This window comes from Bubalus kerabau, chromosome 19 (assembly GCF_029407905.1).
Source record: "Bubalus kerabau isolate K-KA32 ecotype Philippines breed swamp buffalo chromosome 19, PCC_UOA_SB_1v2, whole genome shotgun sequence".
Lineage (NCBI taxonomy): Eukaryota > Metazoa > Chordata > Mammalia > Artiodactyla > Bovidae > Bubalus > Bubalus kerabau.
Window position 1 is genome coordinate 49,240,537 of NC_073642.1, and position 26,707 is coordinate 49,267,243.

At 40.7% G+C, this 26,707-nt stretch overlaps 1 long non-coding RNA gene across 1 annotated transcript; it reads right to left on the reverse strand.

Moving 5' to 3' along the window:
* Window positions 1–996: 996 nt before the first annotated feature.
* LOC129634151 (uncharacterized) lies at window positions 997–16,149 on the reverse strand. The gene is made up of 3 exons (XR_008705449.1): window positions 14,952–16,149; window positions 11,804–11,940; window positions 997–1,194 (listed from the first exon to the last, which is right to left on the reverse strand). It is a non-coding gene; the product is annotated as an uncharacterized LOC129634151 (long non-coding RNA).
* Between the last annotated feature and the right edge of the window lie 10,558 nt (window positions 16,150–26,707).

A 26,707-nucleotide genomic window follows, 5' to 3' on the forward strand; every position in this document is an offset into this window, starting at 1 on the left:
CTTTGTGGGCTACATATAGCATGTCACATATTATATTTTTTGACTTTTTGTTTATAAAAGTGGCGCTAGTGGTAAAGGGCCCGCCTGCCAATGCTGGCAACATAAGAGATGCAGATTCGATCCCTGGGTCAGGAATATCCCCTGGTGGAGGGCATGGTAACCCACTCCAGTATTCTTGCCTGGAAAATTCCATGGACAGAAGAGCCTGGTGGGCCACAGTCCATGGGGCCACAAAGAGTCAGACATGAATGAAGCAACTTAGCACATTAAAAAATGTAAGAAAACATTCTTTGCTGATGGTCCATAGAAAAATGGACCACCTGCTGAATTCGGCTCATGGGCTATAGTTTGCTTACCCTGTCCTAAGCATTGTTCTCCAATTGTTTACCAACTGTTACAGACTGAATTATATCTCTCCAACATCATATGTCAAAATCTAACTTCTAATGTTACTACTGTATTTGAAAATCAAGGTTAAATGATATCATAAGGGTAGAGCTCTAATTCAATAGGCCTCGTGGCCTTTAAAGAAGAGGAAGGGAGGGATCTCCTGCTTTCAGATTCATATTTTGTCCTCTTTCTCTCTCTTTCTCTGTCTCTGTCTCTCTTTCCCGCTCCGTGCACATGTTTTCAAGAAAGGCTATGTCGGCACACAGCAAGATGAGACACTACCTTCAAGTCAAGAGAAGAGGCCTCAGAATGAAAGCTCTCTCTCCAGCACCTTGATCTTGGACTTTCCAACCTCTAGTATTCTAAGAAATAAGATTCTGTTGTTTAAGTCACTCAATCTATGGTATTTTGTTATGGCAGCCAAGCAGACTGAAATACCCAGTAATCCCACTAGAAACTGACTACATACTAGTAGGTACCCACAGCAAATCATGATTCTTCATTCAGTTTGAACAGCCACCCACTCTCAACATATGTGTCAGGAAATTAATGTAATAAGTTATTATTGGTTATAGTTACAAAACAGACTTACATGCATGTGAGCTAAGTCACTTGAGTCGTGTTCAACTCTTCACGACCCTATGAACTGTAGCCCCGCCAGGCTCCTCTGTCCATGGGCATTCTCCAGGCAAGAATTCTGGAGTCGGTTGCCATGCCATCCTCCAAGGGATCTTCCCAACCCAGGGATCAAACCCACATCTCTTATGTCTTCTGCATCGGCAGGTGGGGTCTTTACCATTAGCACTACCTGGTAAGGCCATAAAACAGGCTTAGTAAGACCCAGATTTCTCAAGGTCACTTCCTACTTCAGATTTGAAACTTACCCAAAAAATCTAATGTTTCTACCACCTCTTAAAAATAGTATAGAGAATTCTTTGTCTTATTTTTGTAGAAACAGAGATTCATTACCTATATCCCCTTTAAAGGAAACACTTTATGCCCAGTTGTGGGAAATCTAGTCAGCAGTCAGCCTCCTGGTGTCCGTTCCTTCAGGATTGGCCTCAGCTGGGAAGAGATGCTTCTCTGCAGATCACACCTTTGCAGGGCAATTTGTATCCAGCCGAGCAACATATATGTATTAATGTAAGACCATTTTTCCCTCAACGTGAACAATCCTGCTGGGCTTCCCAGGTGCCTCAGCAGTAAAGAACCCTCCTGCCAATGCAAGGAGGTGCAGGATATGTGGGTTCAATCCCTAGGTTGGGAGATCCTAATCTGCAGGGCAGCAGTGGAGATGCAAAAATAGAGAACAGACTTGTGACAACAGGAGTGTAAGGATACAGGTGGACAAATGGAGAGAGTAGTATCAAAAACATATTCACTACCATATGTAAAACAGATAACCAGTGGGAACTTGCTGTATGACTCAGGGAGCTCAAAGCCATGCTCTGTGACAATCTAGATGGGTGAGATGGGGTGGGAGGTGGAAGGGAGGTTAAAGAGAGAAGGCACATATGTATAACTGTGGTTGCTTCATGTTGATGTATGGCAGAAACCAACACAATATTGTAAAGCAATTATCCATCAATTAAAAATAAAGAAAAATTTTTAAAAATCCCCTGGAGAAGGAAATGGCAACCCACTCCAGTATTCTCGCCTACAGAATCTCATAGACAGGAGAGCCTGGAAGGCAACAGTTCACAGGGTCACAAAGAATCAAACATGACTGAGCGACTTAGCACACACACATGAAACAATCCGCTATGTTTCCATTCCTTTCCCATTCTACACCCAAACTCCCTCTCAGTGTCTGCTTCTGGAGAGTCCAACCTCTGACAGAGATTTAAACTCTATGACAACTGAGTTATTTATCAGATCAGATCAGTCGCTCAGTCGTGTCCGACTGTTTGCGACCCCATGAATCGCAGAAAGCCAGGCCTCCCTGTCCATCACCAGCTCCCGGAGTTCACTCAGACTCATGTCCATCAAGTCGGTGATGCCATCCAGCCATCTCATCCTCTGTCGTCCCCTTCTCCTCTTGTGCCCAATCCCTCCCAGCATCAGAGTCTTTTCCAATGAGTCAACTCTTCACATGAGGCGGCCAAAGGACTGGAGTTTCAGCTTCAGCATCAGTCCTTCCAAAGAAATCCCAGGGCTGATCTCCTTCAGAATGGACTGGTTGGATCTCCTTGCAGTCCAAGGGACTCTCAAGAGTCTTCTCCAACACCACACTTCAAAAGCATCAATTCTTTGGCGCTCAGCCTTCTTCACAGTCCAACTCTCACATCCATACATGACCACAGGAAAAACCACAGCCTTGACTAGACGGACCTTTGTTGGCAAAGTAATGGCTCTGCTTTTCAATATGCTATCTAGGTTGGTCATAACTTTCCTTCCAAGGAGTAAGCGTCTTTTAATTTCATGGCTGCAGTCACCATCTGCAGTGATTTTGGAGCCCAGAAAAATAAAGTCTGACACTGTTTCCACTGTTTCCCCATCTATTTCCCATGAAGTGATGGGACCGGATGCCATGATCTTTGTTTTCTAAATGTTGAGCTTTAAGCCCACTTTTTCACTCTCCTCTTTCACTTTCATCAAGAGGCTTTTGAGTTCCTCTTCACTTTCTGCCATAAGGGTGGTGTCATCTGCATATCTGAGGTTATTGATATTTCTCCTGGAAATCTTGATTCCAGCTTGTGTTTCTTCCAGTCCAGCGTTTCTCATGATGTACTCTGCATAGAAGTTAAATAAACAGGGTGACAATATACAGCCTTGACGAACTCCTTTTCCTATTTGGAACCAGTCTGTTGTTCCATGTCCAGTTCTAACTGTTGCTTCCTGACCTGCATACAGATTTCTCAAGAGGCAGGTCAGGTGGTCTGGTATTCCCATCTCTTTCAGAATTTTCCACAGTTGATTGTGATCCACACAGTCAAAGGCTTTGGCATAGTCAATAAAGCAGAAATAGATGCTTTTCTGGAACTCTCTTGGTTTTTCCATGATCCAGCGGATGTTGGCAATTTGATCTCTGGTTCCTCTGCCTTTTCTAAAACCAGCTTGAACATCAGGAAGTTCACAGTTCACATATTGCTGAAGCCTGGCTTGGAGAATTTTGAGCATTACTTTGCTAGTGTGTGAGATGAGTGCAATTGTGCGGTAGTTTGAGCATTCTTTGGCATTGCCTTTCTTTGGGATTGGAATGAAAACTGACCTGTTCCAGTCCTGTGGCCACTGCTGAGTTTTCCAAATTTGCTGGCATATTGAGTGCAGCACTTTCACAGCATCGTCTTTCAGGATTTGGAATAGCTCAACTGGAATGCCATCACCTCCACTAGCTTTGTTCGTAGTGATGCTTTCTAAGGCCCACTTGACTTCACATTCCAGGATGTCTGGCTCTAGGTCAGTGATCACACCATCGTGATTATCTGGGTCATGAAGATCTTTTTTGTACAGTTCTTCGGTGTATTCTTGCCACGTCTTCTTAATATCTTCTGCTTCTGTTAGGTCCATACCATTTCTGTCCTTTATCGAGTCCATCTTTGCATGAAATGTTCCTTTGGTATCTCTGATTTTCTTGAAGAGATCCCTAGTCTTTCCCATTCTGTTGTTTTCCTCTATTTCTTTGCATTGATCGCTGAAGAAGGCTTTCTTATCTCTTCTTGCTGTTCTTTGGAACTCTGCATTCAGATGTTTATATCTTTCCTTTTCTCCTTTGCTTTTCGCTTCTCTTCTTTTCACAGCTATTTGTAAGGCCTCCCCAGACAGCCATTTTGCTTTTTTGCATTTCCTTTCCATGGGGATGGTCTTGATCCCTGTCTCCTGTACAATGTCACGAACCTCATTCCATAGTTCATCAGGCACTCTATCTATCAGATCTAGGTCCTTAAATCTATTTCTCACTTCCACTGTATAATCATAAGGGATTTGATTTAGGTCATACCTGAATGGTCTAGTGGTTTCCCTACTTTCTTCAATTTAAGTCTGAATTTGGCAATAAGGAGTTCATGGTCTGAGCCACAGTCAGCTCCTGGTCTTGTTTTTGCTGACTGTATAGAGCTTCTCCATCTTTGGTTGCAAAGAATATAATCAATCTGATTTCAGTGTTGACCATCTGGTGATGTCCATGTATAGAGTCTTCTCTTGTGTTGTTGGAAGAGGGTGTTTGTTATGATCAGTGCATTTTCTTGGCAAAACTCATTAGTCTATGCCCTGCTTCATTCCGTATTCCAAGGCCAAATTTGCCTGTTACTCCAGGTGTTTCTTGACTTCCTACTTTGGCATTCCAGTCCGTTATAATGAAAAGGACAACTTTTTTGGGTGTTAGTTCTACAAGGTCTTGTAGGTCTTCATAGAACTGTTCAACTTAAGCTTCTTCAGCATTACTGGTTGGGGCATAGACTTGGATTACTGTGATATTGAATGGTTTGCCTTGGAAACGAACAGAGATCATTCTGTCATTTTTGAGATTGCATCCAAGTACTGCATTTCGGACTCTTTTGTTGACCATGATGGCCACTCCATTTCTTCTGAGAGATTCCTGCCCACAGTAGTAGATATAATGGTCATCTGAGTTAAATTCACCCATTCCAGTCCATTTCAGTTCGACGATTCCTAGAATGTTGACATTCACTCTTGCCATCTCTTGTTTGACCACTTCCAATTTGCCTTGATTCATGGACCTGACATTCCAGGTTCCTATGCAATATTGCTCTTTACAGCACCAGACCTTGCTTCTATCACCAGTCACATCCACAGCTGGGTATTGTTTTTGCTTTGGCTCCCTCCCTTCATTCGTTCTGGAGTTATTTCTCCACTGATCTCCAGTAGCATATTGGGCCCCTACTGACCTGGGGAGTTTTTCTTTTAGTATCCTATCATTTTGCCTTTTCATACTGTTCATGGGGTTCTCAAGGAAAGAATACTGCCACACCAAATTAATGAATATCCTTTTTCCCACTGCAAACCAAAAAGATCACTTCCAATTTCATAAGTGTGTTCAACTTTTTATGTTATTCCGTTCAACATCTTACATTTTGAATTTTTCACAGATCAAAATTTTTGAAAAATAGTAGCAACTGTGATCTTTTTCCTGTGAGTAAGATTTCTTACCCCCTTTAGAAGTCCTGAGTGAGTTTCAAGTTTATGCAAAACCCCCAATCATTCTTTGATTCCTCTAAATTATTTTAAAGATGTTTCAGTACAAAAGAGAATTATTTTAAAGATTCTTAATTGTGCCGTGTTCCTCCAGTAACCAATTCAGTTCACTCTCTACTTATGGGTTCTTTTAGGACATAAAGGCTTTCAGTGACTTGTATAATGCAAGGCCATAGACTCACATTGAGAGAGCACCATAATAAACAGCTCTATGAACCTTATCAGTGTGTCTGCTGTAAGAATATTGTTGAGGATGCTGATCATTAAATTAAGAAGTGTCACTTTCATGAAGCCATTCAGGAGAAATGGATTTCTTGTCTCAGCATCAAGAATTGTTGTGCCTATCCTAAGCAATTCATTTGTTTTTATCATACATGACTCATGCAGAGCTCATCCTGTGAGAAGGTCGTCTAGTACAGTGGTTAGACTGACCTAGACTGCTTCCTGCTGCTTATCAACTCTACAATCTTGAATGGGTAACTTCAATTTTCTGTACCTCAGTTTCCTCATTGGTAAAATTATGATAAAAGTAGTGCCTTCCTCATGGGATGAAATCAAGAACTAAATAGTACTTGAAGCAGTCTGAGCTTGGAGAAAGAATTCAGTAAGTGTTACATTATGATTTTCTTTTTTAATCAGACTACTTAAGGCTACTACCTCATGTGGCATATTTAACATACTCTGTTCATTTCCCAATGATTCTCGCACTTGATTTTCACCTTGCTTCAACTTTCTGAACTTCTTTTTAAAATGCATAATATTCATCATCTGATCCTAATTATGAAATAAATAAATCTGCAATGTCCAAATACGACAACATGGATGGGGTTTGAGAGCGTTGTGCTAAGTGAGAGACAGAAAAAGACAAATACTGTATGATCTCACATGCAGAAAAAGCCAAACGCATTGGAACAAGAGTAGAATAGTGGTTACCAGGGGTCCAAACTTGTGGTTAGAAAATGAGTAAGTTCTGGGGATCTAATGCACAGCAGTGTGCTTCTAGTCAACAATACTGTATCACATACTTCAAAGTTGCTAGGAGACTGTATCTTAAATGTTCTCACCACAAAATGAAATGATAATTAGGTGACGTAATGGAGGGGTTAGCTAAGCTACAGCAGTAATCATATGGCAATATATAAACGTACCAAATCAATGCACTGTACAACACATTAAACTTACACAATGTCATGCGTTAATTATATCTCAATTTAAAGAACTATATATAGCATAGGAAGTGACCACGACTGCAACATAAGTTGCTCCTGACTTTACTCCGCCTCACAAAAAGAACTAACATCTACTTAAGAACAAGACCCTTCTGAGAGAATCTTCGAGCAGAGGGTTAAGCTGAAGAAGCCCTGCACTTCACAGACAAGGACAGACTGCACTAGAAGGGCGAGAGAACTGGCTACACGTTCCCTGCATTGCTGCTCCTCCCCCAGGACAACACTGGGCCAACTGAGCCTCTGGCTCCTGCAGTAGACAAACAGAACCCGGGGGAACAATAATCTTCCCCTAGCATTCTGGGTCACTTCTTGGAAACCCTTACTCTGGTCTCCCCCATGGGGGTTTCAGGGGAATCTGCAGGGCCCAGAGACTGGGAATGTGACTGTGACAAAAGAGAAGAAGATGGGCTTGCAAGAGTCAACACACGGAACATGGCAGATCAAGTTCATACCTGCAATGCCCAAGCAGTAATCCAAACCAGTGGCTTTGTTCACCTGCAGAACCAAGTTGGGGTGCAGTCTGACCAGGGGACACAGTGGAGTCCAGATCTCTCTGATTCAGATCCTCAAATGAGTTTTGTTGACCCAGGACCCTGGTTTGCCCACATTGAAGCAAAATGCTGAGTCACAGCCCTATCCACTGTGGACAGTGCCTTCCAGCCGCTACTGACCACAGGACTGCTGACAACTCCTGGGAGCTGGGAAGCCCATCAGCACTCAAGCCAAGAGACAGTCAGGCAGAGCTGGCAGCCCCCTGAGCAAATCTATACAGGGCCCGAGGCGTCCTGTGCTGCACACAAGCAGGGAGATTAATTCATAGCCAAGGCTGAGCGTAGCTCCAGGCTCTTCCTAACAGAAGGGATTGTTTGGGAAACTGAGAGTAGCCTGGAGTGGCCCCTCCCCACGCCTCTCAAGTCCAGGCAAGAAGACTGAGATAAAGCCCTACCTGCTGTGGAGAGTGTCTTCAGGCCCCATCTGACCAAAAGAACAGGCAACAACTCCTGGAAGCTGAGTGGCCCATCAGCAGTCACGCCAAGAGAATGACAGACAGTCAGTAATCTGCAGAGCAAAACCAGTGGCCCTATTTAGCCAGAGTACTGGTGGTGCATGTCAGTTTGAGTTAAGACAGCAAACAAAAGTTTTACCAGTTTTAGGGCTGCTTCTCCTGCTAGGCCAGGCAGAGAATCTAATGCGTTGTCCTGCTTGTTGCTAAATACAGCCTTCAGCCTGCCCAAGCCGGGAACCGAACCAGAGCACACAGGAAACCGTGTGGCCCATCTCACAGCCCTGCTTCCAGTGGCGCCTGACCAGAGAACACGGTGCATGGCTCCCCTCATCTGCAGAGCAAACCTCGCCTGATCAGGGAAGTCACTGCACACTCAGGCCTGACCTGGGCCCCCAGTGAGCTGCATAGGCCCTAGGCATGGCCTGCCACCCTGCCAACACAGGAATACTAACTCACAGAACATCTGCCACTGAATACAGTCCTGACTATGTAGGAAATCTGACCAGAGAATTTAGGCAACCATGGAACCTGTTCTACAGCCTCACTTGGGTAGGAAACCAAGCCTATCCAGGGTTCACACCTCCCCCCACCCCACCCAATCTCAGATCTCTAACAGAAGCCTGATCCCAAAACAGACCAAAAAAACCAGACCCCACTGACCCAAAGACATTACCAGCACATACCAGAAATCCAAACTGAGCTGGCTGGTAAGGAGCTATATCTTCCAAAGCAAACCTGTAAACTCTAGAGCAGGAACCTCATTGCTCAAATGTGCAGATATCAATAAAAGAATCAAAGATGACAAAAAATTAGGTAAATATGACATGACCAAAGAAAACTAATAAAACTCCAATAACTGACCCGAAAGAAATGGAGATCTATGAACTGTCAGACGAAAATTTCAGGATAATTCTTTTAAGGGAGCTTAGTGAATTACAAGAAAACATAGACAACTAAGCAAAATTAGGGGGAAAAATGCATGAACAACAGAGAAGTGTGAAAAGAAAACCACCAAAAAAGAAAATATAGGAAAAAAGCTCCTTGACATGGGTCAAGAAGCTTTTAATGTGATACTTTTTTAATATGACACTTACAAGAGAAGCAGCAAAATAAATAAGTGGACTGCATCAAACCAAAAAGCTTCTGCACAGCAAAAGAAATCATCAGCAAAGTGAAAAGACAACCAACTGAACGGGAAAAAATTCTTCTCAAACCATACATCTGATAAGGGGTTAATATTCAAAACATAAAGAACTCATACAGCTCAATGGCAAGTAATGCTCCAGTTTAAAAATGGGCAAAGGACATTTGGGAATAGACATTTTTCCAGAGAAGATATACAAAAGGCCAACAGGAAAATGAAAAGATGCTCAACATCACTAGTCATGAGAGAAATGCAAATTAAAACCACGAGTTATCACCTCCTATCTTTATAACAGTCATTATCAAAAACTAAGAGATAAATGCTGGCATGGATGTGGAGAAAAGGGAGCCCTTGTGCACTCCTGGTGAGACTATTAAACTGGCACAACCACTATGAAAAACAGTATGAAGGACCCTCAAAAAAAGTTAAAATAAAACCACTACATGATCCAGCAATTCTACTTCTTGGAAATACATCCAAAGGAAATGGAAACATTAACTATAAAAGATACCGGCCATCTCACATTTATAGCAGCATTGTTTACAATAGCCAAGACATGGAAACAACAAAAGTGCCCATCAGTAGATGAATGGGTAAAAAAGCTGTGGCATACAATACAATGAAATATTATCCAGCCATAAAGATCAGGGAAAGTCTCTCATTTGTAACAACACGGAAATACTTTGAAGGCATTATGCTAAGGGAAATGAGTCAAATACTCTATGATCTCTTTTATATATGAAATATAATAAAACAAAAACAATGTCATAGAAAAAGAGATTAGACTTGGGGTTATCATAGGTGAGGGAAAGGGTGAGGGGGAATTGGAGGAAGGTGGTCAACAGGTACAACCTGCCAGTTATAAGATAAATAAGATACAATGTACAACACGGTGACTACAGCTGACCCTGCTCTTTGATACAATATACAGGAAAATCCTAAGAGTAAATTCTAAAAGTTCTCATCACAAGGAAAACTTTTTCCTTTACTCTTCTTTCCTTTCTTGTATTGTATCTATACAAGAATACGAATGCTAGCTAAATCTATTATGGTTATCATTTCACAATATATGGAAATCAAACCATCATTCTGTATGCCTTAAACTTACACAGTCATGTAATCAATTACTTTTCAATAAAACTGGAAAAAAATAACACAATAAAATTTTAAAAACAGAAATCTACAATATTAATTATTGATGATAAATACCATTTATGAGCACTTATTATATCAGCTAATTTAACCTTCACAAAAACCTTATTGCCATTTACTTGATTTTGCACATGAGGAAACTAAGACCTGAAGGAACAGTGCCTTTGAACCAGAACATCACAGCTGGAAAGTGGAATTTTTTAATTAATTTTTATTGGAGTATAGTTGCTTTACAATGTGGTATTAGTTTCTGCTGTACAGCAAAGTGAATCAGCTATATGTATACATATATTTCCTCTCTTTCCGATTTCTTTCCCATTTAGGTCACCACAGAGCAGCAAGTAGACTTTCCATTAGTTATCTATTTCATACATAGGTGTATATATCAATCCCAATCCATCTCCCTGCATTCTCCCTTACATTTGTTCTCTATGTCTGTGTCTCTATTTGTGCCTTGAAAATAAGTTCATATGAATCATTTTTCTAGATTCCACCCATAAGCAATATCTTTTTGAATTATGGTTTTCTCCATGTTTATGCCTAGGAGTGGAAAGTGTAATTTAAACTCATATCTGATTTACAAGTTCACCAACATGAGATAACGTGAGATAACCACTAGATGTATTTCCATACATTTTCTTCACCTATAGATGTTCTTTATATATGTTTGTGTGTGTGTATTTTAATGGAGGTACTCTATGTAATTGCATATTTATTTGATTTTCCATGTCATTAATTAGTATTCAAAATAGAAGTTTTAATAGCTACATAATATTTCACCTTACATTTATACCAAAATGTACTTAAGCTAATTATTCTGTTGTTTTTGCTAATTTTTAAAGTACAACATTAACATATATTCTCACAATGGAGTTCAATGATATCTTCAATTACTTAACTAGTAAAATCTTAGATGTGAAATTATTGAGTTATTCATATTTTCAAAATGTCCTAAGAAACGTTGATCACTTTATTCTTGAACGAAAGTACAGAGAGGGTATGATGTCTGAAAGTCAAAATTAAAAGAAATATTTGGGGGACTTCCCTGGTGGTCCAATGGTTAAGAATCTGATTGCCAATGCAGGGGACATGGGTTCAATTCCTGGTCCAGGAAGGTCCCACATGCCACAGGACAGCTAAGCCCAGGCACCACAACAACTGAACCTGTGCTCTAGAGCCTAAGAGTCACAACTACTGAAGTCCACACACCTAGAGGCCGTGCTCCACAACAAGAGAGGCAAGACCACCACCCATGCTCCACAAGAGAAGCCACTGTAACGAAAAGCAAGAGCACCACAGCAAAGAGTAGGCCTGACTTGCTGCACTAGAGAAAGCCTGCAGGCAGCAACGAAGACCCAGCACAGCCAAAAATAAAAACAAATACATAAATAAGTACATATTTTAAATTGTATTGGATTTGTATTAAAATTGCATTATACTGATAGAGGAAAGAAATACCTTTTCCACCGAGACTATGATCTGCCCCAACATTTACTCACATCTTCTTCTATAATTCAGTAAAGTTTTAGTTTTCCTTCATGTAGATCTTATGCTTTGGAGGTAAAATTTATTTTGAGATATTTTAAAGTTTTTGTTGTTACTATGGCAGTGATCATTTTTTGGTTATATTTTATACATATTTTCTATTATGTAAAGGAAAACTTTTTAGTTATGGTTTTATTCTTATTAACATTGGTAACAAAATCTTGTATCTTACATTAGTACTACTCACTGTTTAATTGATTTTCTTGGATGTTCTAGGTGCCAGTCTGAAGACTAGTAGAGAAGCAAATGTTAGCATCCAGCTGAAAATTCCTGCACCTCTCTCCTTCCCCTTCCCTTGGACTTGGCTTGTTCACAGTTCCCTAGAGCAGGGGTAAACCAAATGGAAGGGGAAGGTCAGCCCCAGGACAGAGAAGCATTTTATCACTGTCACCGTTTACAACTGCAGGCACACAGCAATAATAAAAGGCTTTTTCCCTGCACCCGGCACAAGCCTCTCCCACCGCAGCCCCACGGGGCATCGCAGCTCTAGTGGGGCCTGAGGGGGCTTCACACAGGAGCACACCACTAGATCATTCTGGATTCTCCTAGGAAAGAGGAGAGCTCTTTGTGGCCAAGAATGGATAAGGGCATAACGAATTCAGGAACTGACCCTAATATTTTTCAAATGCAAAAATCTATTTGAAAGGTGTTGTAACCTTTAAAAAGGGTAAGTCAGAAAGAAGGATCATGAGTGTCAACCTTACCAAGATGTTTTACTATTTTTCAGACCAATAGTAGGATATTGTTCATACATCTTATTTGTATCAACTATCTTTGTTTCATAAACCACATATACCATAAGTTTTGGATTCTCTGTGTTCTCTGGGTATGGATTTTCCTTAAACGCCAGGTATTGTATTTCTGATTTCATGCCCTCTGTCTGAAGAAACCCTAAAGCACACCATCCCGCACAAATGCCAGACCCCAAGGCAGAGGGCACTGCCCAAGAGTCAGGAGAGCTGGGCACCAGCTCCTGCTCTGCTGCTACCACCTTGATCTACTACTACCTTGGGGAATTCACTTGATGTTTCAACTTTGCTTTTCATCCTTAAAGGGGAAAATTCAAGTCAGTCTATGATAAACAAAAATCCAAATGGGCAACTTAAAGCTTCTTGAAGGCATATCACCCAGCTTGTAGTTTATTCATGTTTTTCCTTCTTTTCTGCTCACTATGAGCCATGACATTTGTTAAAACCCAGTCACAAAAGATAAAGCCCTGAGAAGCAGACCATGAAACTTAAGATCCCCTTATCTCTTTCTTTCTGAGTGTCCCATCACACACTCCCGCCGCTTGCAGGCTTCTGGACTGCTCTGTGTGACACATAGAAGCCCGCCGCTTGCTGTGCTCTCTTCACAGCTCTGTCACTTGCAGAACTATGACAGCAAAAATACAGCCAAAGCTTGTTTTCTACGCTGGGAAATGCATGTGGCATAAGTAGGAAATTAAATCTAAACATTTTAAATATATTTGTTTATAATAATTAATTATTTAAAGCTTAAAATAAATTCACAGAAAAACTAATCTACACTGGATGACCAAAAAAAAAAAAATACAACATTCCCACTTCTTCACAACCTGCTATGACATGTAAACTCACCTGTACAGCTTTCTTGCCTTAGAAAATACAAAAGAGCTAGGTCTCCTCATTGGGTTGTATGTTACACATCCTTCATGAATTATAGGAAGGGCATATTAATACCATGATCAGAAAAAGAATCATCCATGCCAAGAAGTGAAAATACTTTGTGGCTATTTTCTTCCACATGCAACCCTTCATGGAGAAATCTTTGCAAATGACAATATGGCTGTGCATTTTGAAAGTTTACTTACACATTGTCTTATAAAAAATTATTCTTTTATTTCACTACTATTTGTATCTAATTAAGTCAGGTAACTTCCTGTTCTTTCACACAGTGATTAAAACTTTGAAGCCACAGGTTATTATAAAAAGCGAAGGGAAGACCAAGCTGCCAGCCTGTGTGACCTGCTGGGCCCTGCCGTCTTCTTGTAAGGCAGTGGTGAAGACCTTCTGTGCTCAAACCCTCTACCCATGAAAACCCGGACAACTTGCTTATCCCCTCTGTGCCTCTGATCTATGAAAAGAAGACTATAAATGTACTGATCTCACAAGGTGGTAGTAATAACTTAAGGTCAGTAAAACTCTTGGCACTGGGTCTAGTGTGTTAAGAGCATTATAAAAGCATTTTTGATGTTATCCTGATTGGCTTCACACCCCAGGAGACATGGCTTCTTTAATTTCTCAAATATAATGAGCATTTTCTTGACCCTAGGACTCTACAGGGAGACTTTCTTTCATAGCACTTACTGTATTAAACACTCATACACAGATTTGTGTGTCTACTTCCTCTGTATATCCACCTTCCCCCCAGGGGTAACTTCCACGAGGTCAGGAGCTCTGTTTTGTTCCTCACTACATACCTGGAATCCATGTCAGTGTTCACACTGGATGCACAATAGATGTGTGTTAAACACTGAGCAAATAAATAATAACCCAAGAGAAGAAAAGACACCTTAACAAAATTTTTTTTAAAAAACTGGGTTTAAGTCTCCATGGTTCCAGTCTGCTCCTTATCTGCTCCTTGTCATCACAACATCAAAATCTCAATTAGCTAAACTTTAGAGATATGCTTTTACATATTTCCTTTCAAAATGCTTCTTCAGAAACCACAGCGCACAAGTTAAACCCATCTTTTAGAGAACTACATCAATGTTTGATAGGATTTCTGAGATTACTTCATTTATTTCTTCTATGGAATTGTAAATATTGAATGAAAATCTAATCAAATTGAACCAGTCAGTAGTAAATACAAGGTTCCCAGAATAAAACTTCTCAGCAGGTGATGCAGGACTTTGAAATTCAATGTCTATGCCATTAGGAAGTAGAGAGAAAGCTGCCACAGGCTCAGTGTACACTAATGATACTGTTATTTCAGTTTAAGAAATGCAGTTTGTAAAAAGGATGTATGTGCAGAGAAGAAATGTTCTGAGGGGAGTATTAGATTTTTCACATTACTAGTATATTACTATTTTCTTGTAAGAAACTAGTGCCCCCAGAAGGCAATGATCAGATGGCTCAGCTTATAAAAAGCATTGTGAACCTCCTTGGGAGGTTTATACAGCAATATTATTCAAATCATCATTTGAAATAAATTCAAAAGGTTTTATAAACTTTCAGGCTACAAAGAAAGCAAGTAAGTTTGATAAAGGCTCTGTCTGAAGTTGAGTTAGCAACTTCAAGGTGAATCACCACACCTTATTTTATTCAATTCATTCAGATATGCAACCTAGTTATGACTTTTCAATTCTTACCTTAGGACCAAGCTACTCAAAGTGCGATCTGCAGACCAGCAGAATCGGCATCACCTGGGAGCTTGTTAGAAATGCAGACTAGAAGACCACAGCTGATGTAATGAATTAAAATCTGCAGTTTAACAAGATCCCCAGGCGATTTGTATGCACATTAGATTCTGAGAAGCACTACTATAAGTATTTTTACTAAAAGCAATGAGAATCAAACAGAGAATTTCAGTGCAAAGAAGAAAGAAAATACCTATTAAAAAAAAAAAAAAAAAGGTTTGTTTGTTAAAGTTCAGGAAATGGTGATCCAGCTGGAGTCAGAAAGCCGTAACTTTCAGCTCTGCCATTCGCTGCTGTGCCATCAGCACTCCTCCCCAGCTCACATCCTCTGGACCCTCTTTAACTGCAGTCATTGCTGTGAAAATTGGCATTGCACATACCTGATCACACCTCACCTCAGCTGCTCCAGGGAGCTATCACTGTCCGTCCCGGGCTTCTCTGCTGCCCCCAAGAGAGACGCCTGTGAGGACTGAGTCAATCATTCTGAAACTATACCCAGTGTATACCCAGTGAAGTGAGAATTCCCCCTGCACGGGGCAACCCTTGACCAACCCTGAGAGAGCTGTAATCAGCTCTCAGGTGGATTCTACAAGGTCCCTTAGAGTGCTCCAAGCGGGACAGCTCCGGTGCCGGTGATAATGACTAGCTGCTTCTAGGGGCTGTGGCTTTCTTCTGACCAACAGACTTTATACAAAGGTGATGGGACATCGCTCCTGTGATTACATCGCATTATACAGGACTCCATTCTGCTTACAGACTCGCTCCAGGCATCCTCCCTCGGTAGCTGGCTCTGGATAAGTAAGTAGCCCACACGTTGGGAGGCCCACTTGGCAAGGAGCTGAGAACTGAGCATGGTCTCTGGTCCAACAGCCAGCAAGAAGCCAGTGTCCTCAGCCACACAGCACAAGGAAATAAGTTTTAGCAACAACCAAGTAAGCTTGAGAACTAATTCAAGTTCAGCTGAGCCTCTAGGCAAGAATGCAGCCAAACCTTCAACTTGATTGCAGCCATGTGAGACCCTGAGCAGGGGATCCACCTCCCCCAAAACAGAAACTGAGATAATAAATGTGTGCTGTTTTATGCCTGTAAGTGCATCATAATTCCTTCTGCAGCCACAGAAAACTAATATAGGCAGAACTCATTCATTGCACTTTGCTTTATCATCCTTCACAGATACTGCAGTTTTTACAGCAAGGTTTATGGCAACTCTGCATTGTCAGATGATGGTTAGCATTTTTTAGTTGAATGATATATGTACATATATAGCCACCCCGTAGTGTAAATGTAACTCTTACATGCACTGGTAAACAAACAAAAAATTGGGTGACTTGCTTTATTGCAATATTTACTTTATTGCAGTGGTCTGAAACCTAACCCACAATACATTCCAGGTCTGACTGTACTCCCTCCATTAGACTGCAGGCTCCATGAGGTTAGAGACTGTGTCTGAAATAGTCAATGCCTAATAGAGTATGTGACACATAACATTTGTTCAATAAATACGTTATATGTTTTAAACATATTATCTGTGGGTTTCCTGAAACAGAATTTACAGTATTTATATCTAAAAGTATATCCGGCCACCATTAATACAGTGCTGGAGGCAAAAACCATATAGGAAATCTCCATTATCAGGATGTATGTGTACAAATTATAATACAAACAATATGCAATTAAAAAATAAATCCAGAAATAATTTTTTACTTTCAGTAAAAGTGTCCAACAAATATTTTACCCAATGTTTTGTCTTTGAAATTTAATGCTCCAAGGTCCAATCTCACTGTCGGGCTGCAGTCCTCACGCCAGCAAGCCATGTAACTGCCCAGCCCCAAGACCAAAGAAAGTGCGGGGAGACAGCCAACAGAGGGACTCTTACAAGTCCTCATCAAAGTCCTGGAGCGACACCCCACTGTGGACAGAAGCCAGCAGCATTCACCAAGGGCAGGGAGCAGTGTGGAAAGGTTACCAGTTACAGGGAGAACTGCGGGATTGATGTCAGGTTGGCTCATCACTTACCAGGGAAACCAGTAACTGGGGAAGGGGACAAGCACATAGGCAGTTACTGAGTAAGCCCTAAAATTAAGAGGACTGGAAAGTCCTGTGAGTAGGGTGTAGGTGACGCAGAAACTGGCCAAGCACAGGCGTTACAGAGAGCAAGAAAATGGTCACCTTGAACGGCCTGACCACACACACTCAAAGACAAACATTGTTAACATACAGTTCCTTCTAGCATTTTTTCCCATACCTTCTAAAGAAAACAATTGAGTGCATATTATACATAAAATAGCTAGCTCGGTTACTTCGCTTAACATGCTATCATAAGTGTTATTTTGTTATTATAAAAACTAGCCAATTTCAAAGATGTATTTGAAACATGGCTTTGCATAGTTTCAACAATGTTCCCCTAGCATTCTCTGCCTAATATGATCTCATATAAATAGCCCATAGAAATACCCCTAATATTATTTCCTATAAACACTCCAAACAGGTGGGGCACAGCTGACGTCAGCTCATACAGCCAGCTAGACTCGGGTTTGTTCATTTCAGCCCTGTCTCTTCCCCTCATCAGTGGATTGACTCAGTGTTCCAGATGAAACTCCAACAAATTGAACAAAACACATCATAATAGTCTGATTTATAATAAACAGAAATTCTCTTCTAACCTAAAACTCCTTGCCAAGGCCTGTTATAATTATTGCAACAAACTCATTGATGCTAAATTGTTATATATGCACATAAGAATTGGTAATTCAACCAGGGACATACTTCCTCCTGATGAAATTTTTCCTTTTTCTCACTTCATTGCTTTAATCTCACTCACTGTGGATTTTCCATACAGATGTCATCTAAAACTTGGGCCAATAACTAGCTGGAGTTAGATTCAAAACCTCCATGCTGATGTTATTTCTTGCCATTGTAAAAGGTCTCTGCCAAAAAGTGATTAAATATGCTGGACTGGGCAGGAGTAAAAGAATAACTAACACACAAAAAGCTATTAGTTACTTTTAACACAATCAGAATCAGGAGATATTTGGCTTGTCAAGTCTGATTACTTACTTTTCTTTATTTAAGAACCTATAACCCCTTCTGGTCAGAGAGGGGTTGTTACTCTTATTGAAGACCAGAAGGAAGAGAAATCATCCAACCTTCTTGAGAAATACTCTTTCACAGCTATTGTTTTTGTTGCTGTTTCTTTTGGCCCTAAATGGTCAGAAATATCTTCTTTCAAATATCTCAGGGGAGGGATCAGCTGTTGGTTTGTTTACTTTTATTAAACCCACTCCTCTTATTGATTTCCCACACTGAGAATAACTAACGCACTTTAAAACGGTAATCAAGTCATCACTTCCTAGTTGAATCCAACTCGTCATCTACTCCACACCTGAACCCACACAGCTGAATGTGTCTGGAGAAAAACATACAACTGTGCTGATTGATCTTACTTTAAATTCATGACCACCACTTTCCTAACAAGCCTGAACCCTCCATTTGAACACTAGATCCAATTCCATCTCTCCTGCTCATAAAGAGCACTCTCACAATCCCTCTTCCCTACCACATCATTAATTTGCCCATCGGGACTTGTCATGCAGTATTTCTATCATCTTTTTTTTTTTAAAGAAACACTCATGATTCCACTTCCCTCCTCTACTATGGCCCCATTTCAACACCTTGAAACAGATGAATATACTTGCTGTCTCCAATTTCTTTCTTCCTGTTGAAACTTACTCCAGATTATGCTCATGCCAAAGTGCTTTTGCCAAGCTCTCCAATGATATCCACAAGGAAAATCCATGTTCCTCTTCTTACCTGAATTAGCAACCGTTGACATGGTTGAACGCTATTTCCTCCTTGAAACACTTTTTTTGCTTGACTTTCAGGGCACATCTTCCCAAAGCTTCTTCTCAGTCTCTTAGCTGCTGCTTCCTAATCACCCAACCTTTAAATGATGGAATACTTTCAGGCTTACTTGCTCTGGAACTGCTCTTTCCTATACTTGTCTGTATGTATATCCACATCTATCTACCTATCTACCATAACTCCTATTTAGGTCATGCCACTGTAGAAAAAGCAAGAGAGTTCCAGAAAAACATCTATTTCTGCTTTATTGACTATGCCAAAGCCTTTGACTGTGTGCATCACAATAAACTGTGGAAAATTCTGAAAGAGATGGGAATACCAGACCACCTGATCTGCCTCTTAAGAAATCTGTATGCAGGTAAGGAAGCAACAGTTAGAACTGGACATGGAACAACAGACTGGTTCCAAATAGGAAAAGGAGTTCGTCAAGGCTGTATATTGTCACCCTGCTTATTTAACTTATGCAGAGTACATCATAAGAAACGCTGGACTGGAAGAAACAAACTGGAATCAAGATTGCGGGGAGAAATATCAATAACCTCAGATATGCAGATGACACCACCCTTATGGCAGAAAGTGAAGAGGAACTCAAAAGCCTCTTGATGAAATTGAAAGTGGAGAGTGAAAAAGTGGGCTTAAAGCTCAACATTCAGAAAACGAAGATCATGGCATCCGGTCCCATCACTTCATGGGAAATAGATGGGGAAACAGTGGAAACAGTGTCAGACTTTATTTTTCTCGGCTCCAAAATCACTGCAGATGGTGATTGCAGCCATGAAATTAAAAGACGCTTACTCCTTGGAAGGAAAGTTATGACCAACATAGATAGCATATTCAAAAGCAAAGACATTACTTTGCCAACAAAGGTCCGTCTAGTCAAGGCTATGGTTTTTCCTGTGGTCATGCATGGATGTGAGAGTTGGACTGTGAAGAAGGCTGAACACTGAAGAACTGATGCTTTTGAACTGTGGTGTTGGAGAAGACTCTTGAGAGTCCCTTGGACTGCAAGGAGATCCAACCAGTTCATTCTGAAGGAGATCAGCCCTGGGATTTCTTTGGAAGGACTGATGCTAAAACTGAAACTCCAGTACTTTGGCCACCTCATGTGAAGAGTGGACTCATTGGAAAAGACTCTGATGCTGGGAGGGATTGGGGGCAGGAGGAGAAGGGGATGACAGAGGATGAGATGGCTGGATGGCATCACTGACTCGATGGACATGAGTCTGAGTGAACTCCGGGAGTTGGTAATGGACAGGGAGGCCTGACGTGCTGCGATTCATGGGGTCGCAAAGAGTCAGACACGACTGAGCGACTGATCTGATCTGATCTGAGCTGATTGTAACCAAACCATTCTAAATCTCAGTAGCTTAATAAATGGTTCTCATTCACGTTACCTGTCAACAGTAGGTTGCCTAGGGGCTCTACCCAACATTGTCCCCTCTCTAGGAAACAAGCTGATAGAGCAGCTACCATCTGAAGCATTGCCAGTCACCCTGGTAAATTGTGCACTCATCGCAAGAGCTTCCACCCAAGAGTAAGACATATCACTCCCACTATACTTTAATTGGACAGAGCAGTCATATGGCCACCAGGACTAAAAAAGTACAGTTGTAAGATGAAACCATATTAAAAGGGAAAATGGAAATTGTGGTGAATAGCATTAATAATTACCAAAACTCCCAAGTTCATACCTTCTGCCTAGACTCCCACTTAAACTCTTGATTTATGTATTCAACCTCCTGCTCAACATCTCCACTAAGATATCTAATTGAAACTTCAAACTAAGCATCTTTAATCTGAGCTCCTAATCTTCTCCCCACTCCAAACCAAGCCTTCTCCTCCTACAGGTTTTCCCTTTTGCTCATGGAAACTCCATGAACTCCGTATATAATAAGTGCAACAGGGGTTTATTATTCATTCCCAATGTCCTCCAAAAATGTGTGACAAAAACTAAGTTGAGGGCTTCCCTGATGGCTCAGTGGGAAAGAGTCCACCTGGCAATGCGGGAGACACAGGCTCCATCCCTGATCTGGGAAGATCGCACATGCCATGGAGCAACTAAGCCCACACACCACAACTATTGAGCCTGTGCTCTAGGGCCCAGGAGCTGCAACTACTGAGCCCATGTCTCACAACTACTGAAGCCTGCACACCCTGGAGCCCATGCTCTGCAACGAGAGAAGCCACCACATTGAGAAGCCTGCGCATGGAAACTAGAGAGCAGCCCCTGGTCGCCTCAACTAGAGAAAAGCTCAGACAGCAATGAAGCCTCTCATCAAGTCCTCTTCTCCTTATTCAATAGACCAATGTCATTCCATATGTGGACGTTTGCTTCCTACAGCCTGATTTTTTAATGAGCTGTTTGAAAATTTTGCTATTTTCTGAATCTGACTGCCAGACCAGGTGAGACAGTTGTCAGCTGTAAACTGACAGCTGCAAACTCAGGGGACCTTTAGTTGAGATTCTAAATAAGGACATATAACAGCCCAAACTAAAGGTGCTATTCCCATTTATATCCAGGTATTTGCTTCTCTTTTTAAAAATAAGACTCTAGTATAACACTCTATTATATCTAAATTCTATCCTTCCTCAGTATCATCTTCATATATTTGTTGTGGTAATTAAATCAGTAAACAAATGTAAAGTGCTTAGAACAGTACCTGGCATGTGGTTAATTCAATTTAAGTATGTTTTTCAATTATTACTTTCATTTCTTTACTGTTAATAACTGTTTAATAGTCTAAGTAGATATACTGTCTTGGATTATAATCTTTAGTATAATCTTCACATGCTGCTGTTATTAATGTTTTAAATATCTGATTAATGAAAAATAAGATTTAAGTAAATTAAATCCACAGTGAACTGTAATTAACCATGTTAGGAAACCTGGATATATCAATGCAGCATGTGAGACAAGAAAATAATTAGGTGCCAAGGACCACACAGACTCAATAATTCTGTTTTGTGTTGGAGCTCATAATAGAAGAAAGGCACAGAAAAGGCAATGTCGAGTCACCTAATAAAGACAACCAAAAAGAAGCTGCCCCACCTGAATGGGCAGAGAGTCAGAAGAAGTTCTGGCCCTGAAACTGACTGGCTGAACAACCCAAAGCCAGCCATGGATCAGCATTTTACTCAAATGTGGATAGAGACGAGTGCCCAAAATTTCTCTGCTACTGTAACATGAACACATTCATTTTTCAAAGTCAGCCAATCATAAAATATGAATTTCCTCTTACATGTGTCTCCAGACACAGTCCCAGCCATTATCGAAGAAAGCTCTGATTCCCTCTAGGCTAGGACTGTAGCCAGCTCATTTACCTACACTGTACTCGAGCCATCCCAACACAGGCTTCCAGAAGGCAATGTTTCTTTATTTTAGTGAATCCACAAGTTCCGCCTATTCCTCAATATTCATATCTTCCCTCTTCATTCTCCCTGGAAACCTTCCAAGTCCAAGAAAAATCACTCTATAACTGCTGCCCACCCACTGGCCCATCCATCATCGAGCAACACAATATGACTTTGATAGGTATAGTGATTTGGTTCAATCAGGCCCTTGCTTTCAGGAAAGCTAGAAAATAGTGGAGCACAATTCTGAGAGTGAAAGGGCAGAAACAAAAAAGCAGCCATTGGAGGAAGATATGAGTCTAAAAATAGCTTAAAAAAAATTATTGGTCCTCTTATACATGTAAAGTCACATATGCTACAATGCACGCAAGGACCAAAGATCCTATTCAGATCACCAGTGAGTTTTTTATCACTTTTCCCCCACTTAAATTGCTTTTGATATTCTTTCTCCCTTGCTTCTGCCCTCAACCAAGCCCTTTTATATGACGCTAACCTTTGCCACCATTGAAAACCCCAGAACAGTGAGAAAAACCTTTAATTTAGATCATAGGTTTCTTTGAGATTCTTATGAAAGGTATGGACTTCCAAATATGCATATTTGCTTAACCTGCAAATATATGTTTAGGTTTTGCTGACAGTGAAAATCAAGGATTTCATAGACTTTCCCAGCAAAGTCTTCTAGGTGAAGAGAACCCCCTCACAGTTCTTCCATCAGAAGTCCTAGATTGATCAGATTAGTCTGATCATCAAGTGGATGTTTGCAAACCAGTGATAAAAGTCAAATATTAACAATTTGGGAAATTTTATTTGCCTTCCTCATATAGAAATACTCTACAGAGAGAGAACTTATACTTATCACACATGACTGATGTTTTAATATGAGGCTGATCACCAAACAACTCCTTCATTCAAGTATTTCATTGATTTTACTATCATTACATTGCTTTACATAATAATATTTAACAGTTACTATCATCAGGATACTTTGCACACTTCAACAAATGCTCTCTTATGTCACTCCTGAGAGTCAGATAATCTTATTACCTCTTTATGGGTAATCAAGCTAGAATAGAATATATTATAGGTTGCCCAGTGTGGTAATGAAAATTTATATCAGTGCTAAATTGATTACTTCCTATGTTAGAATCAACAAACAAAATGTTTCTTCTCTGTGAAAGTTAGCAGTATTTGCAAATTTGCTGATTTCAGAAAGTATTTAGTCAGTTCAGTTAGTTCAGTCACTCAGTCGTGTCCAACTCTTTGTGACCCCATGAATCCCAGCACGCCAGGCCTCCCTGTCCATCACCAACTCCCGGAGTTCACTCAGACTCACATCCATCGAATCAGTGATGCCATCCAGCCATCTCATCCTCTGTCATCCCCTTCTCCTCCTGCCCCCAATCCCTCCCAGCATCAGAGTCTTTTCCAATGAGTCCACTCTTCGCATGAGGTGGCCAAAGTACTGGAGTTTCAGCTTTAGCATCATTCCTTGCAAAGAAATCCCAGGGCTGATCTCCTTCAGAATGAACTGGTTGGATCTCCTTGCAGTCCAAGGGACTCTCAAGAGTCTTCTCCAACACCACAGTTCAAAAGCATCAATTCTTTGGCGCTCAGCTTTCGTCACAGTCCAACTCTCACATCCATACATGACCACTGGAAAAACCATAGCTTTGACTAGACGAATCTTTGTTGGCAAAGTAATGTCTCTGCTTTTGAATATGCTATCTATGTTGGTCATAACTTTTCTTCCAAGGAGTAAGCATCTTTTAATTTCATGGCTGCAGTCACCATCTGCAGTGATTTTGGAGCCCAAAAAATAAAGTCTGACACTGTTTCCACTATTTCCTCATGTATTTCCCATGACGTGATGGGACCGGATGCCATGATCTTCGTTTTCTGAATGTTGAGTTTTAAGCCAACTTTTTCACTATCCACTTTCACCTTCATCAAGAGGCTTTTTAGTTCCTCTTCACTTTCTGCCATAAGGGTGGTGTCATCTGCATATCTGAGGTTATTGATATTTCTCCCAGCAATCTTGATTCCAGCTTGCTGGAATCCAAATTTGCTGATTTCAGAAAGTATTTAGTAATGTCAGCTAATAAAAAGTACTTAGGGTAACATCTGAAAAAAATCACTTTTGAAGAAAAATCCTCATCAAGCATGAAACCCAATGTCCCAAATTCAAGATACTAAAGTCACATCTAAACTACATCTATCTCACTACAAACAGATTTTCTATCAATATCACTTCCATTGTCATTGTTGCAATTGTCATTGGTTGTTTTATGCGTTAAGATCAGAGTGGCCCCTGGTGGTGCACTTTTCCACTCAGCTTCAAATTTTCAACAAGTGCAAGCTAAAAACTCAGTAATTATTCATTATGATGAATGAATTAAAAAGCTGACCACCACCATCTTCCTAAACTTATGAACAGGAAATCAATTCTTTTCGAACTTTAAATTTCATATTTCCAAAGTATATAACACAAAAATGTTGTTGACAGAGCAGAAAGCTTATTACTAATATTTACTGATAATGGACGTTCTAAGAATGTACTGGTAGCTGAGTCAGTAAAACCTCCACCTGCAATGCCAGAGACTGGGGTTCAATCCCTGGGTCAGGAAGATCCCCTGGAGAAGGAAAGGGCAACCCACACCAGTGTTCTTGCCTACGAAATCCTAAGGACAGAACAGTCTGGCAGGCTACAGTCCATGGGGTTGCAAGAGTCGGGCACAACTTAGCAACTAAATCACCACCAAGGATGTAAAAGTAAAATGCTTCTTCCTAATGAATCAAGAAATAGAAGATATGCTAATGATATGATAATGGCCATCCCAAGACAATAACTCAAGAATTAACTGTCTGCAAATAATCATCTGTGTAAGCATTACCTTGACTTTAAGGTTCTTAAAAATGCAAGCATGGAGATGAGGGAGCTAATCATACTAATTAACTCAGTGTGCCTTGTAAGAAATTAATTTTAACTAAAGGAACAGGTAACCAGAGAAAAAGGCCAAAATCTCAATTAGTTAATCCGAATAGAACATAAACACTCTCAGAACTCATTTACCCTTTAGAATGAAAGAGTAGAACCAAGATGGTGGGAACAGTGATTACTGCACCCTGACAGGCTGGAATTGTCATTGATGGCACCATCTTTAAGTTCTGCTTTCCAATGGGTGTGTTTACTATATTTGGGCAGCAGAATATGACAAGCTGATGTAGACTATCCATAGCCAGCCCTGCCCTCAGAGAGCTAATCTAACCTAGGACTTTGACAAGCTCTTCCCATTAGCTTAGAGTCTGTTTCAAAAGTGTTTCTTGCCAGAAAGCTCTGTAAGATAGCTCACACTCAGGATATCAGCATTAATATCTAGTCATAAATTGACTAGACTTATGTCAACTTATGACACCTGATATCACTTTACAAAGACCATATCAGTACTCTAGTAAAGGCTACTATTTTCAATGTTTAGGAAGTATAAAGTAAGATTCATCCCTTATTCCTAGAGGATCTAGTTCTCACATTCTACCCACTTTCTTTTCAGAATATACAAACTTTTCTTCCACAGGTTTGACCCTTCAAAGATATCCAGGTGTTACTGGCTTAAAAACTGTTTCCTTGATGCTTCTACTGATCTTTCCAGCTACCAAACCCAATGTAGCCTTCCTCTCACCAAGTTCTTCAAAGGATATTCATATGGTGTGTCTGTTCTCACTCACACACCTTTAGATTCCCATCATAACCACCCTACACTCATTTGAAAAAAGAATTTGGGCTTCTGAAACTACTTTTCTTGTGAAAATTTTCAAGGATCACCAAATGAACTCACACCAAATTTGGCATCATTTTCTTAAGCCTTACTCTCTGTGCCTGTCTGCTCCATTTGGCATTGGTAACTGCCATCCTTCTCTTCTCAGAATACAGTCAGCCTTCAGTATCCATGGGTGCAGAACAGACGGTGAAGTGAAGTGAAGTCGCTCAGTCATGCCCGACTCTTTGCGACCCCATGGATAGTAGCCTGCACCAAGCTCCTCCGTCCATGGGATTTTCAAGGCAAGAAATACTGGAGTGGGTTGCCATTTCCTTCTCCAGGGAATCTTCTCAACCGAGGGATCGAACCCAAGTCTCTCACATTGTAGACAGACACTTTACTGCCTGAGCCACCAGGGAAGTCCTGAAGAACAGATGGTACTACACCACGTTATGCGAAGAACTTGAGAGTCTGCAGAGAGGAAGGCTGCAGGAAGCAATCCCACACAGACACCGAGGGATGACTGTACTTTCTCCTCTTGGACTGCAAGTCTCTGCATTTCTCTGACTTTCCTCCTCCCTTGTAACTCCAGGGGCATATATGGCTGAATACAATCTATTTCTATTATGTGAATGAATACACTCGTATTGACCATGGTGAAAATTTTTTTTCTTTATTGAAAGGAAATGAGGTATCACACGGGGTATGAGATAGCCCCAGAGAGGGGCGAGAATGAACCTT